This window comes from Parasteatoda tepidariorum, chromosome 1, assembly GCF_982258835.1.
Source record: "Parasteatoda tepidariorum strain Cologne lab strain chromosome 1, Ptep-v5.0, whole genome shotgun sequence".
Classification (NCBI taxonomy): Eukaryota; Metazoa; Arthropoda; class Arachnida; order Araneae; family Theridiidae; genus Parasteatoda; species Parasteatoda tepidariorum.
The window spans coordinates 23,308,057-23,322,175 of record NC_141755.1 but is presented as its reverse complement, the minus strand read 5'-3'; the positions used below and the strand labels follow the sequence as shown (position 1 = coordinate 23,322,175).

Below are 14,119 nucleotides of genomic sequence, written 5' to 3'. Positions count from 1 at the left end.
ACATGGATTTAAACTAATGAGATTCAAAAGATAACTGTAATAAAATTCATTTTAAAACTAACAGGTCTTTGGTTTTGCTTATTTCGTCTGTTACTTACTTGCTCTCAAATTAGTGTATGCACTTGGAACATCCATAAACCGCAAATTTCTTGGTTGAAATGTAACGAAAGAACAGATCCATTAACGTTTCTCATTAGCTGAAATGCAATATATGTAGAGGTCCACCATCAGTGTTCTTATTTGCTAAAAAATAACCAAGAAAGAATAATTCTTGGCAACATATTTATTTGAATAATGAAATACAGCTGAGTAAGCTGCGCTTAGAATTAGCATGTTTGTGATGTTGTTTTTAAAACAGATGTTTTCAATTACACGTTATACTTACATGGAATATGCTACGAAACTTAGTTTCTTTTTTTTATTTAAGAGCTCATTCAAAGGAAAAAGTTTGAAAAAGAAAAGGAATTAATTACTTAAACGTAAAAATGTATTGGAATTTCTTACTTAATCTGTTGCAAACCTTCAAAAGTAATTTACTTTGGTAACTTATGGAATACTATTAAAAACTCCAAAATATCTATTACATAAAATATACCGTCTCGTTTGATCTAAATAAAATTTCACTTTCATACAATTCTTTTTATCTGTAACATAATGCATCAAAAACATAATTCATTTAATTTTTGCATTTAGTCTTTATTGCCATAACAAATGGAATCATGGAAATAAATTTATTGAAAGAAATAATTCATGCATCTGTCAATCAGTCGTAAAACGACTTGTAATTTCGTAAAAACCGTGTAATTACAGTGACATTGATAGCATATATGAATTTTTATTACTTCATCATTAGAAAATACAGGGAAAAAAAGCAAGATTTCGACAATTGTTGGTAACATAGGAAGATATTAAACAACGCACCTGAAAAAAAGTAATGCCCCTTTTTTTCAGACTGACAACCACGTGACGTCAAAAAGGTAGATCCAACCCTTTTCATCTTCCGGTTTCTCAAGAAAACGAGCCTGCCTTTCGGCATGGTTTTGTTGTTTATATCTATCTAATTTTAAATCTGGTCGACATTTCACAAAAAAACTTTGCTCTTGAGATTTGATGGTCACGATTTCTGGTTTCCCTCACTAGAACTTATTTTGTCCATCTTGTTATAGAGGATTTGGATCAAGACATCTTCTATCTCTGAGGAACTTAATGTAAGTGAAAGTTGCATTGTTTTCTAATCACAAACTTTCGTTTATTTACAAATATTAGCTAATCATAATTTTTTATTTATTTAACTCGCATTAATCGTAACTTTTTATACTTATAGCAACTTGTACTAATCATAACTTTTTTTAAATTATAACAGCTTTTATTAATCATAACTGTGTTTATTTTCAGTGGTAAAATTATAAACTTTTCATTAATTAGGCCTTACTAGGCTTATAAACTTTTTAAGGATTTGTTCGAGGAATTTTGATTTGGACAAAAATATATAATAAAGGTAATAATAATAAACAATATTTGAATGCTTTAAATGCAAAGCAATTATTATGTTTATAAAACAAAAAATGTATAAATTTATTATAATATTATATACACTAGACTAGAACTTAGTTAGTTCATGTTATTATAGAGAATTTGAGTTAAACTCTTTCTTGTAGAGAAATCAAATGCAAGTACATTGTTTTTTAATCATATATTTTTTAAAAAAAACAAAAAATTACAAATACTTATTAGAGTTTAATTTGCATAAAACATATCAAATAAAGATAATAGAATAAATAACTTGTTGTAAATAAATATTAGTGTTTACCTCTGAAATCTTTCGATGTAAGAGAGTTTTAAACATACAAAAAATTTCATCATAAAATGTAAATTCCAAAACTTTTTTTTGAAGAAATGTTATGAATTCCCTTTTTAATAGAAAATGAAAATTATTTTAAAAAGTTTATTTTATTATATACGTAATATATGCTAAGCAATTTAAAATCACTTATTTCTGAATTAAAATCTATGCAAAGTTGTATAAACAGTATTAAGACAAAATAAAACGCATACAGAAATTTGAAAAAAAATTGAGTCACGAACGGCAGAATTAAAATAATAAAAGTAATTTAACTTTAATAACACATTATCATTGAAGAAATTAACAATTTGTAATATTTTTGTTTGCAAAGCTTGTAAATCATATTTTTACTTGCATGGGAAAATGATAATTTATATTTGAATCGCATTATAAACTTTTCATAAATAGTACATTTTTTAAACCAACACATGCTCATTCTTAAAAATATTCGCTGTAAATATGCGCGCTATAAATTATTGACTTTATGAAATGCTGCATAGGAGTATTGAGATACTTATCTACCAAATATGTGTGAAATATTTCCGTAATAATCAAGGGTTATTAGAATATTTGTCTAATAATCAAGGGTTATTAGAATTTTTGTCGGATTTACCTAGCTGCCTTCTGAATAATATATTTTAAAGATTTGCGATCACAAATAATTGAATGGTTTATGACTATTGAGGTGAAGCAGAAAATGTAAAACTCATAATTTCAGCATATTCTTGAAGCAAGAGTTTATTTTAAAAGCTTTACAATCTCATATAATGAACAGGTCAAAGTTAATTAAAGGTCAAAGTGTTATAAATACCATTAATTTATTTTCTGAAAATATGATAAAAAGTTGTAGAAGTGTGTAAAAACAATGTTACTATTTTTCCTTTTTATTGTAAAACATCATCATTAGCATTGACACGACAACCCTTTGTGAGCCTGGGCCTTCCTCAGAAGCTTTTCCCATTTTGCCCTTCTCCCAGCAATTGATTTCCAGTTCTTTACTTTTAGGATGGCAAAATCCTCATCCACACAGTCTTTCTATCTCGTTTTGGGCCTTCCTCTTGGTCTTTTATTGGAGAGGGTTGCATTAAAGACTCTTAATGCTGCTCGTTCTGGGCTCATCCTCACTACATGCCCGGCCCATCTCATTCTACTCAGTTCAATAGATTTAATGATATCATCACTATTAAAGATCTTATATATTTCAAAATTATATCTTTTTCTCCAGTTGTTGTTATCGAGGAAAGCGCCAAAGATTGTTCGTAGGACCTTCCTTTCGAAGGTTGCTAATAACTTCAACAAACAAAGCATATATTGCTTTTAAATTTTACATAAATAAAGTATAATATAAAAAATCACACATTTTATGTAGCTTCAAGAGACATGGAAGTGACGAATAAAGAGATTAATAATTTTTTTCTCTTTTCATTTCCAATGGAAAAGCAAAATGCGGATGAACGATTTCGCAAAACAAAACAAAACAAAAATGACTGTGAAAGTAACAGTCGTTATTATTCTGATAGATAGTGTCTGACATTTTAGTATCGGATAAACTCAGATTCATAGCAAAAAAAAAAGTTTTATGCAGTGATAGAGACATCATCATCATCATAGTTGGCCAGACAGCCCAATATGGGCCAATGCCTTACTCTGAAGATGGACTCGGTGGTGGCTGACTCGGTGGAGTCTGATTTTCTTGCAATTAATGAAAAAAATTGGAGTGATAGAGACAGGCTCTATACAATAACAAAATATGCAATTATAGTCGGGCAAATGTACCAAATCACTGGAGATGCAATTTCGTGTCAGGAAATTATGTCTTCTCAATTAACCCAAACAAATCCATTGCCCTTCACCGTGACAATCTGGTTAGAAAGCGAGATTTTCAATTCTTTAATATTTTGTTCGATTTCATTCAATAATTTCAACCAACAGTAAATTTCTATTTCTATGGCAACCTAACAAACGTGATAGTGTTTCTTCAGGATTGTACAAGCTCTAATCGATGCAAAATCTAAACCTCAGGACTGTCCGAATCCGTACTACTTGGTACTCGAATACTTTACGCCAGAAAGTGTATTAGAACGTTCAATTCCATTTTTTTAAAAAGAAGGTTTAATAGAAAATCCGTATTTGAGGTGCGGAGGATACTGATTAATCCATTTGCACAATATGACTAAATTTAATTTATATTTAGTTTAACCCGTTCAGGACCGTGATCACATATACGTGATTCTCTTTTCAATTCCTATGGTATCATATATGAAGAGGAGTCATTCTGACTCCAGCAGCCTGAAGATCACATGGGCGTGATTTCTTTTCAGAACTTTCACATTACATCTCTATTCAGTACGCGCAGACGTACACCTTAGTACTTATACTCTCAGAGCGTGCGGTTCTGGGTTAGCGCTTCTTTATCCTTTTGCCCTTTCTGAACAGGTTTAGGGAAGCATTTTATTTCAGTTAAATTGTTTCCGAAATATTGATTGTTTACAGCATTTTTTTTATCATCACAAAGTAAAAAAAAATTGAGTTCCCGTAATATTTTTATTAAAAAAAATGGGGTAAGTCACAGATCCTGCTTTACCATAAGAGCTAACTGAAAAGCTTTGCAGCGTAAGAAATTTTACGTACGTAATATCTTATGGTTAAAAAATTTTAAATTTTACGATCCTAAAAGCTTTTGTTGCTCAGTTGGAAGATAAAATAAACATATGATAGTAGTTTCACATAATTAGTTTGTAAACTGTATAAAATTTAATGACCTACCTCCATATATTTCTTATAAAAAGGCACTTAGTTTTACACTACCACATGGGGGTTTCCGATCTTAAGGTAAATACAGTGACCGCTTCTCTTGTTTCTGAATAAAACTTAATGTATAGCACTGTTTGATTTCGTTATTTTTAATGCCTGAGCTCATCTGAGTTTGCCGCAGTACAGCCGCTATGGACTCTTTTTCAATTTATTCAATTTATCAATAAACTTTTTCATTGGGTAAAAAGCAACTATGTTTAGTAATAATGTAAATTAATCTTTCAATATTCCGTAGTAAAGTGACCTTGAATTATTACGTCAGTAATATCAATGTGATATCAGATGCTACATACATTGTTACATAAATGATTGGACATTGCGGCAAAACAACATTTCAGCAAGCCCAATGATTAAATAACCTTCATATTCATTACTTAATAATAGGTTTTAGTTTTTTAGTTCAGGCGAGGTTAATATGCATAAAGGAAAATCACGGAATTTTCCCTTAAACAATGTAATAATGGCTAAGTTGATATTTTTCATTAGTTTACTATCAGTATTAGACAGCTTTAACCTTGTAATGTATTCTTTACGATTTTCTAAATCAATGACAAATTTCTTACCGAATGTATAAAATTTTATAATTTAAGGGTGTTTTACGATAAGCAATTAAACTAGAAACTGTCAAAAAAAGGTACAGTTTCATTGCTCAAATCGTGCTTTAATTTTAAACCTTGTTGCGAAGAGTTGTTTTCTCTTTAAAAGGGAAAAATATTCAGAATATTAAGGTTAAAAAGGTTTTTAAAAAAAGTGTATCGCAAATCTTGCGAGGTTTTTACACTTAGATGAATATCATTAAAATCAATGAATTTGAGCATGTTATTCAAACCTTGCTCTGTTACAGTAACTATTAAAATATTTAATTTTTTAAATCTTTAACGCTTCTGGTTTTTAGAAAACAGTGACATTTCTTCACATTGACGTTATTTTATTACATTTTCATGATCGGCATAAAAAAAAGAATGATTACAGACCAATAAAGCTTATTTTAGCACAGATGAATAATTGTTACGAACATAAATTGCAATATTGGCCCAAAAATTACATAGTATTTGCTAAATAAAGTTCTTTTAAGAACGGAGCCTTTAAAAACAGTTTAAAAGAATTAGCAAAAGTTATGTTCTTGAGCATATTGGAGGATTTCCATATACTAGGTAATTTGATAATACAAATATTATATGAACAAATATTATAATATACAGTCTATGTTCTTTAGCACAACCTCATATCCTTCTGACCATTCTATTATAATGACCGATAAATGAATTCAGTGTGAAAAGCATGTTTAACACCCCTTTGAAAGGAAAACTATTCATTCCAATATAGAGAACAAAATTTTGTCTAACTTTTTTTATTTCCAAGAAAATCACTCTAAGAACAGATTTTTAAACACTGTTGCTCTTTTAAAACAAAATTTTTCCTTTGACAAAGCATAAGTCTCCAAAAAATGATTCAACTCACTATTTTTTTTCCATTCTACTGCTCATAAAAGGGAAATAATTTGAATTCTCTGAGACAGCGGTTCCCAAATGGTATGGTGCTTCGAGGAACCATAGGGTTCCGTGGAATTGTTCCGAGAATTAGAACATTTTTAATCACTTATGATTTTCGAAACCTGTCATTAAATTTATACTCATCAATTAACTATTATTTTATTAATATTTCTGTTATTTTTATGAAATTACTTAATTAAAATGCTTGTGAAGAAAATTAAAAAATGCATTGAATGAATAATGTATGAGCTATATTGAATGAATAATATATTGAATGAATAATGAAAGGAAATGCATTTATAAAAAATTACATCATTATTTTGTATCAAATAAAAATAGTAATAAAGAAGTATGCAAGAATCATTCTCGACACTTGTTTCGCCATTTATTTAAACGACAACCATACTCAAGCACATTCATGTTATGCACACACTAAAGTCAAATTAATGAACAAGAATTGATGCTACTCCATACTTGTTAAATCAACTTTTTGACATAAAACCTAATTTTCAGACTAGTAGGATAAATCGATATAAAAAAATGGCATACTTCGTACAATCATTAAATATTTTCCAAAATAATTAATAGCTCTTCTTTGATACATATTCACAATTGATAAGAAATTTATTTATTAACTCTCGGAGTTCCGCCAAAAGAAGATTGATCAATTAGGGTTCTACGGTAGAAAAAAATTGGAAACCGCTGCTCCATGGATGAAGGGAAACATGATCACTTATTCTTATCCTGGGTGATCCTAGGCTTAATATATGGTCATGTATCGATTACTTTTTATCATTAAAAATTAGTAGCGTAGATTGATTGCATTCTCGTGTAAATATCAGAATCTTCTCAATACATTCATAATTTTTGTCAATTTCTTTACATGGTGTTCAATAAATTCAGCAATCATATCTTGCTTTTTTGACAATTATATTCACTCGTTTTGGGAAGCGTCATAATATTGATTTATTTTGTAGTTAAAACAAGGGGTAATCCTTTTATCCGTTATATTATTTTTACTTAGACAGAGGTCAATTACGAATTAAAAGAAAAAAGTTTTTGGATGAAGTTGCATTAGTAACCGAGTAAAGTTATTAGTTTAAAATTTTATCGCAATAAAATTCAGAACTAAAATTATAGAAACATAACTATGTCAGTGCACTAAAAAGTTTTGTTATCTGACAGTTAAATTATTTTTTTTTTATGCTCAATCAAATAAAATCAAGGCACTGAGGCGTCCCATTAGTTTAGTTTAGTTTATATAGTTTTTAAACTATATTAAACTTCGTTTTATTTTTATTTTTTATTGTTACGCTTTTGAGACGTGTTTCTGAACATCAAGATTATAAAATATATCATTATTGAAATGAAAAAAATATGTTATTTTCTGAAATGCAAAACTAATGGTGAGAATTTGCTTGATTGTGATGCACTTTAGCAATTTTGAATTGACCGCAAGCTATAACAAAATTTCTAGAGCTGAACGATACTGAGTATAGTTATTATGATGGGATTATACATTGATAGTATGTTTTGATTTGGTCTTTATTTTTATGAGATAAATTTTTTAAACATATGTATTGTTTCATCTAATGACGTAAAGCAACCTGGAAGTGTAACATATAATAATGAATGCAAAAAAATCTGATGTTTAAATTTTTTTTTTATTTGTGCCGTTATATGACTATTAGTATTGTGCATGATTTCGTAGTGTTGATCTCCCTTTATCGCTTATTTATTTTTTGTTTTACCCCTTGCAAAAACAGATAGCATATATCTATCTTGCATATTATGAAAACAAACCCATCTGATTTAATTTCATTGTTAGCGAAGTTGGAACTATAACATTCGTCAAAAAACTAACTTAATAATACTCGATAAACAAAGCTCATTTTAAATTGTTATTAACATTGTTTCTATGTAACTATATTTTATTATTTAACTTTAACCTTCTTCTTTTATTATATTTTTGTTCTTATTCAAATTTTAAGCCTTGAAACTTGAAATACTGTTTCTTTTTATACCATCAATTAATCTCTAGATATTATTCTATAAACATAATTATCGATGAACTTGATATTTCATTTATATTATTTAAATATACAACAATTAAACAATTTAAAAATACTTAAAAAAAATTGAAGCATTGAAATCCGGACACAGTGTAGATATAAAAAGTAATTAATCTGTCAAAACCATATAAGTTGTAGGAAACAAAACAAAAATTGGATTGACAAGCAGGAATAACAGTTCAAAGACAACCGTAAAGTGAGAAAGATGAAACAAATATGCTAAATGAAGAATGAATGATCACAGCAATTTTCTTTCTTGTATTTAACGTTTCATGATAAAGTTTATAGAACTGCCACTCACTAATTGGGTTGATTTTTACAGGTAGTTTTCCGTGTTAATAAACAATAAATACATTTTATTTCTACTATTTTGAAGTATTGTTAGAGTTATGAAATAACAAAACCTCAAATTTTTCCTTGAATATTACATAACATTTTTTTTCACTCCGCAGGGAGGCACAATGTTCTCCCAATGAATGTTTTAATTTAAGCTTATTTTCTCTTTATTCAGAAGTTCAATATTTGCATTTTAAAAGGTTAAACTTTAATAGTCAAAGTGCGATATTTTGAGTAATAAATTCAATAATCTAATCATTTAATTCCATTCTTGCATAAGTTATATATTTCTGGACATCAGGTCTTTTCGAAAGCTATAAGCTATAAATAAATTGTTTTAAATTTCAAGTGATTCCATAAAAAAATGCTTTTTTTGCTTTTTATAGTTTCCTGTAAGTGTTCTGAAATTGGATGAAAATTACTTTTGAGTATATCGTATCCACGATACTTATATACTTACACCGAAGAGCCATTACATTATGACCACCCTGCTATTAACATGTAGGACCACCTTTAACCCTCAAAACTGCTAGCACCCTCCGTGGCATTGATTGCAAAAGGTGCTGAAAGGTAGTCTGAGGTATCTGGTACCAAGAGCTTACCAACTGGTCCTGCAATACCCTCACATTGCTAGGGGGTAGCGTGTCAGCACGAATTTGGTTTTCCAAGTAGGACTACAAATGCTCTATTGGATTAAGGTCAGGTGAATTTGGGGGCCAAGACATGACTTGAAAGTCACTGGAATGTTCCTCGACGATTCGACTCTTATGACATTGTGCATTATCCTGTTAGTAAACACCATCCCACGCAGGAAAAACTGTTGCTATGAATGGGTGGTCTGCAACTATGTTCAAGTAGCTTACAGACGTCAGGGATTATTCTATGATGATTATGGGCCCTAATGTGCCCCATGAAAACATTGTTCCTGGGCGAGCCCATTGTTATAGATGGAGGGTGGTCAAAATGTAATGGCTCTTCGATGTATATAAACCCAGCTCTTATGTTTTGTTCAGAGAATTTTATAATGTTTAAATTTAAAGCACTGTTTATTAATTCTTTCTCCCTTAGGTATGTTTTACAATATATATTTTTCTTTGAATTTAGCACAGAATAGCCACATCTATATCGCTTCCTATTTAACAGCATTTTTGATTCAGTCCAATCATCTTACAGAACACCTCTTTATTTCACGAGAATTGATTTTTTCTTGAAACAAAGAAAGCATAAACTCAAGGTAATGAAAATACGCTTACTTTCCACAACCTTGGCATAGTTATTATCTTAGCGAAACGGTAGCAAAACGGCAGATATTCTAATTAGCTTGCGGGAAGACCATCTAATTAATTTAAAAGCATTGGTATAGTGTCTTAGCCTTCATATTTTGCTGAGCACTTGACCTGTTAGAAACAGATAAATCATTTGAATATCCATATTAAGTGAGTAGATCGTGTCCCGGAACTTTATCTTTGTATCAAGTAAAATGATAATGAGTTAAAAAATATGAATTTTCATTGATGATCAATTATGAATGTAATTCTGGAAATATTGTTAATAATTATGTCCATTTTTGATATGATTCTGTGATAAAATTTAAGTTTTTAAATTAAACATTATGTTAATATTTGTAAAAATATTGCCGTAATTAACTTTTAATTTAGGAAATAATTCACTGGCAAATATTATAATCAAAATAATAATACTATCAATATTTTTTTTTAAATCTATAGTATCAAGTAAAATGATAATGAGTTAAAAAATAAGAATTTTCTTTGATGATCAATTATGAACGTAATTCTGGAAATATTGTTAATAATTATGTCCTTTTTTGATATAATTCTGTGATAAAATTCAAGTTTTCGAAATAAACATATTGTTAATATCTGTAAAAATATTGCCATAATTAACTTTTAATTTAGGAAATAATTCACTAGCAAATATTGTAATTAAAATCATATTACTATTATTATTTTTTTAATCTAATTTTTGAGCAATTAAATATATTTTCAGAAATATTTTTCATACACTGAAATAAATATTCAATTTTTTTTAAAATAATGAATTGAAAAAAAGAAACTATTAAAAATTTTTTGATTGACAAATTAATGTATAACTAATAAAGAATTGTTTTAATAAGAAAACAACTCTTTTAACAATAGAACTATTAAATGAAGTCTTAAAATAAGTTCATATTAAAAGAAAGAAAATGAAGTTAAAAGGAAGAAACGCTTGGCTGAATTAATTCTCCTTAAAATTAAGAAAATGTATTCATGATGTAATAATAGTTTGAATAATGAAACAGCTTTTTCAACAGAAAAATTATTAAATCTAGCCTTAAAATAATTGTTTAAAGAAAGAAACAGCTTTCTGAAACAACTTTTTTAAAAATGAAACAAGTGTTTTAATGATGGAATAATTATTTTAAAAAACGAGCATCTCTATATAGCAAACAAATTTAATTTAAATTCATAATAAATTTTTCTAACAGATTAATAAAAATATCAAAAAACTAAAAATATTAATTGTTGAACAAATTTTAAATTAATTATTTATTAATTTTAAAGCATGGACATACTAGTTACTTGCACTCTAAACGTACTGAGAATTTAACATAAAAGAAAGAGACAAATGGTTTATTATTTTAATGGCTTAATATTAAGTTTATTATTTAAGGGCTTAATGATTACTTATTTTATAATGTTTACCAATACTATTAATTATGAGCTTATCAATATGATTTTGCGATAAATTTTAAGCATTTAAGTAAAATATAATGTTATTTACCCAAAAAAATTAGATACAATAATTCAATTTTTAATAAAATAGCCACTTTCAAACATAAAAAACATATTAAGTTCATAATTTTTCATAAACTTCATTAAAAGTAATGTAATAAAACACTTTTAAAACAATAAAATATTTGTTTAAAAACTAATTTTGTGCAACTACATAAATGTTTCATTCTATTTTTGAACAATGGAACATATTATTACATTAATTTAAATAAAATAACTTTTAATCTAAACCAGTGATTCTCGAAGTGGTCCCAAGGGTCGACGACATCCAGCAAGGGGTCCATGCCAAGTGAAAAAAAAATTGGGGATCCATGAAATGAAAATGGGGGTCAACGATAGTGGATCTCATATAAGCAGGTCATGACTTTTAATTTTGGCATTTCATGAACGGAATAATCAACATACACTGATAGTACACATTTACTTACATTATACTACCTTATAATATAAAGACATATATCTATCTACATTCTACATAATTTATTAAGGTAGCTATCAAGTAAAAATTTTATTAAAATTAAGGTTATTAAGATTATTGTTTGATATATGACACTGAATTATTATAAACTAGCAGCTGCCTGCAGCTCCGCCCGCGTATGATTTTATTTTCTTTGAGTGTGAGGTTTTATTTTGTAACAAAAAATGTGTTTCTCGCGGTAAATTGTAGCCTAGCCTGTTCCAACTCTTCAGCTAGTTAGACCTCCAATTTTATCTGCGCACAAGATCACGGAGATTTGTTGCTTAGTTTTTACGTGAAAACGTAATAAACAGATCAACAATACACTACTACTGTTTTGTATACAAACTTATTTCCGCATTTACAATATTAGTAGAGAAGTACGAGTTTTGTAGAGCACTATTTTATTCCATTTACATATTAATTAAATTAAATTAGTAATTAAATTAGGTTGAATTTATTTAGTAAATGTAAAAAATTAACATGTATTTTTTCTTAAGTTTTTCACACAACACTTCACTACAGTTAGAAATTTAAATCTTTCACATTGAGTAGCACAATACCAGCTGTTAAAAATAAATTTGAAGTTGATGAATTTAGAAAAAATCAATATCAGGTACCCAAAGTCGAAAAACATGGCAAGGGGTCTACGAGACATAAAAGTTCAGGAACCACTGATCGAAACAATTGATTAAAATAAGTTTAAAAATAATTTTAACTAAATAAAATACTTTATCACAATGAAACGTTTTTTGACCAATAAAAATTGTTTATACAATGAAAAATTGCTTCAAGAACAAAACATTTATCGAACAAATATAACATAAACAAAATACGATATAACATAAATAAAAAACGATTAAATAACATTTTAAACAGTAAAACCATTATATGAATTAATAATATAATTATTTAACCAATATGAAAGGTTTTGGTCCCGCAGTGGACTGATCGTTAAGACACGGTTCCCAGCAGATCACCGAAGTCAAGCATCACTGGCTGCGGTCAGTGTGCGGGTGGGTGACCACTTGGATCAGTCTGCGTAGGGACCGAGGGTGTGCGGTATTGGTCCTCGTTAAACTGTGCTACCGTAAAGTGCTCGACTTCGCGCGCAGGTCGTTGGGCTACCGAAGCGGGGGTGCCATCCCCTCCGCAGAGGATCAAAATTGTGATGGCATGTCTTCGGATCATCCTCCGGGATGTTTCCCAGACCGTCGCCAATAGCCCATTGTGCAGCTCTAGTGCGACGTAAATTAATAACAACAACAACATGAAAGGTTTTGAATGAAAACACTTTAAAAACATTTTAAGATAAAACAATTATTTTAAGGAGAAAAAAAATGCTTAAAAAATAACACAATCGATTAAAAAAAAATAACACAATCGATTAAAAAAAATAACACAATCGATTAAAACAAGCAATTTAAAGTAAAAAAAAAAACTGCATGAAACAATAATTATTTTAACAAAGAAACAGTCGAATGAAGCATATTAACAATTTTTAATTAACAATAAACAATCGCTTGAAAATTTGCATACCTGAATTAAACGAAAAAATTTCAATTCTTTATGATTCAAATTAATAAAATAATTAAATCCATTAAAAAAATTGCTTTTGTAATTAATGGAATAAAGCAATTTTGTTATGCTTTTTTTTTAAAAAAATAATTGCGTAAAATTTTCTATACGTCATATCTTTCAAGTTTTATTAAATAATGCACAGAAATTATTATGCATGCGAAATTTTTTTTAAGTAAACGTATTTTAAGAACTAAATAAATTGTAGTAAATCACGTTTATTTCTTAATAATTTTAATCTATACTTTATCACCTTCATTTATACCATATTACGAAAGAAAAAAAGGGGGGTATGATAAAGCCTAATTGTTTCGCATAAAAAACAATTGTTTTTTTTTTCAATTATAAAAAGCCATTGTTTTTTTCTTCTTCTTTTCCTTAATAGGGCTCGATTTGTCACAATAAAAGTTAATGAAACATTTATTTAAGTTGAATAATTAAGTTCATAATAAATAGTGTATCCCATTAAGCTTTTCCCGCAGCTGTCACATCTGTAGTTTGGGTCCCCTGAGGGGCTTGTGACTCTTTCAACTTAAGGATGGGGGGAAATTTTTCTCCACAGTTAAAAGAGAGGATAACAATGCATAGTTTCTGAGAAATACAGTTTCAAATATATGACTTTTTCGAAATTTAATTTTTCAGGTTCTATTCAACCGATTTTGCTCGAATTTTGCATTTATATATTTCAAAATGATGCAAAAAGTTGTATACCTTAATATTCAATTTTTTTGACC

General features: G+C 28.5%; 1 protein-coding gene across 1 annotated transcript in view; it reads left to right on the top strand.

Annotated features, from left to right (window-relative positions):
* The first annotated feature begins 1,070 nt into the window (after nt 1–1,070).
* The window catches only part of LOC107452073 (nose resistant to fluoxetine protein 6-like), a 50,099-nt gene continuing 37,050 nt past the window's right edge, over nt 1,071–14,119 (top strand). The window contains exon 1 of the mRNA XM_043041537.3: nt 1,071–1,208. The gene's annotated coding sequence lies outside the window, so the exon portion shown is untranslated. The remainder of the gene's footprint in view (nt 1,209–14,119) is intronic.